The 1,614-nt window shown below is 51.2% G+C and overlaps 1 protein-coding gene across 5 annotated transcripts in view; it reads left to right on the forward strand.

Annotated features, from left to right (window-relative positions):
* phka1 (phosphorylase kinase, alpha 1 (muscle)) overlaps positions 1–1,614 on the forward strand; it is a 49,835-nt gene that overhangs the window by 1,961 nt on the left and 46,260 nt on the right. The window lies entirely within an intron of this gene.

Consider the following 1,614-nt stretch of genomic DNA (forward strand, 5'->3'; position numbering starts at 1 on the left):
TGGAGCAGGAGTTTAGTCTGTCTTGCTGCATTAAGTCAGACTCCAACACTGCTGCCCTCTGTCACCAGTCCTCATAACCTTTATGGACAGCATTTCTAGGCGTAGCCAAGGGCCGGAGGGGCATCCGGCGTATTTCGTCCCTGCTTTATCTGGATGACGTGGTTCTGCTGGCTCCATCCTGCCAAGATCTACCCAGCATGCACTGAGGATGAGAATCAGCTCCTCCAAGTTTGAGGCGATGGTTCTCGATCAGAAAAAAGTGACCTGTCCCCTACATGTTGGGGGAGAGTTAAGGCCAATTTATGCTTCTGACGCATAGCCTCTGACACCGTCAAATCTGTCTCTGTTGCACGACCACGCCCCCCCCCCTCGCAGAGGCTCTGCAACCGTCGTCGCACACCTAAAAAAAAATGCTGACTACGCATCGGATGTTTACAAACCTGCGCAGACCTCAAGCGGAAGTGCGCAGACAAAAAAGCAGCTGTGATTGGTCCTTGGTATGCCTTTCCAGCTATCTGTGTGGTCGTACTTCTCGATTCGGTGCCGGGACGTGCCATTTTACTACGATGAAAGGTTAATCGAGGAGGTTCGCTTCATTAACAGAACCTGTTCCTCTTCGATGTCTAGCAACTCTAGATCCATCTCCTTGACCGTGATCTCTTGCAGACGCGCCATTGTTGTTTTGGAAGATAAGCACTCCTGCCTGCAACACCGAAGTTCTTGTGACCATCCGCCAAAGTTTTCTCGAGTTCTCGAATAGGCCCCCCTTTCGTTTTGGCAGGAAACTGCTGTGAGTCTCTAGAAATTCCAGACTGACAGTGCAGAAGCATACCAGCAAAACTGGTTCACGACCAGACCGAAGCCACATCTGATGTGTGCTGTGCAGAAGTATAATCTGCCCTCTACTACCTCTAGTGGAGGAGTTCAAGTATCTTGGGGTCCTGTTCACCAGTGAGGGAAGAATGGAGCATCAATGTATGGATCGATTACAGACGGTGCTGCTATAATGCTGACGCTGCTCTGGTCTGTCGTGGTGAAGAGAAAACTGAGCGAAAAGGCAAAGCTCTCGATTTGCCGCTCACTCTACCATCATCTATGGTCATGGACTCTGGATCATAAATGAAAGATCCAGATCCTGGAAATTAGTGTCTGAAATTAGCTTTTCTTCGCAGGGTGGCTGGGCTCTCCCTCAGAGATGGGATGAGGAGCTCGGTCATTCAGTAGACGCTCAGATTAGAGCCGCTTCTCCTCATCGACAAGAGTCAGCTGAGGTGGATCAGACATATTTTTCAGATCCCCCCTGGATGCCTCCCATCAGGAGGTGTTCCAGGAATGTCACATGGGGGGGAGGCCCAGAGGATGACCCAGGACACACTAGAGTCCCTATGTCTCTCTGCTGGCCTGGGAGCCTCTCAGGCTTCCCCCAGCAGAGCTGGAGGAGGTGTCTGGGGAGAGAGAACTCTGGGCGTCTCTGTTGAGACTGCCGCCCCATGACCCAGACCCGGATAAAGCAGGAGAAGATGAGTGTCGTCTCCCCATCTCTGAGGATGACTACTGTATTAAATGTCAGTCTTTGTGGCAAATGTAAATCTACAGCAGTGCTGCTGGACTGAA

The sequence above is a fragment of the Cyprinodon variegatus genome, unplaced genomic scaffold (assembly GCF_000732505.1).
Source record: "Cyprinodon variegatus isolate N-32 unplaced genomic scaffold, C_variegatus-1.0 Scaffold341, whole genome shotgun sequence".
Lineage (NCBI taxonomy): Eukaryota > Metazoa > Chordata > Actinopteri > Cyprinodontiformes > Cyprinodontidae > Cyprinodon > Cyprinodon variegatus.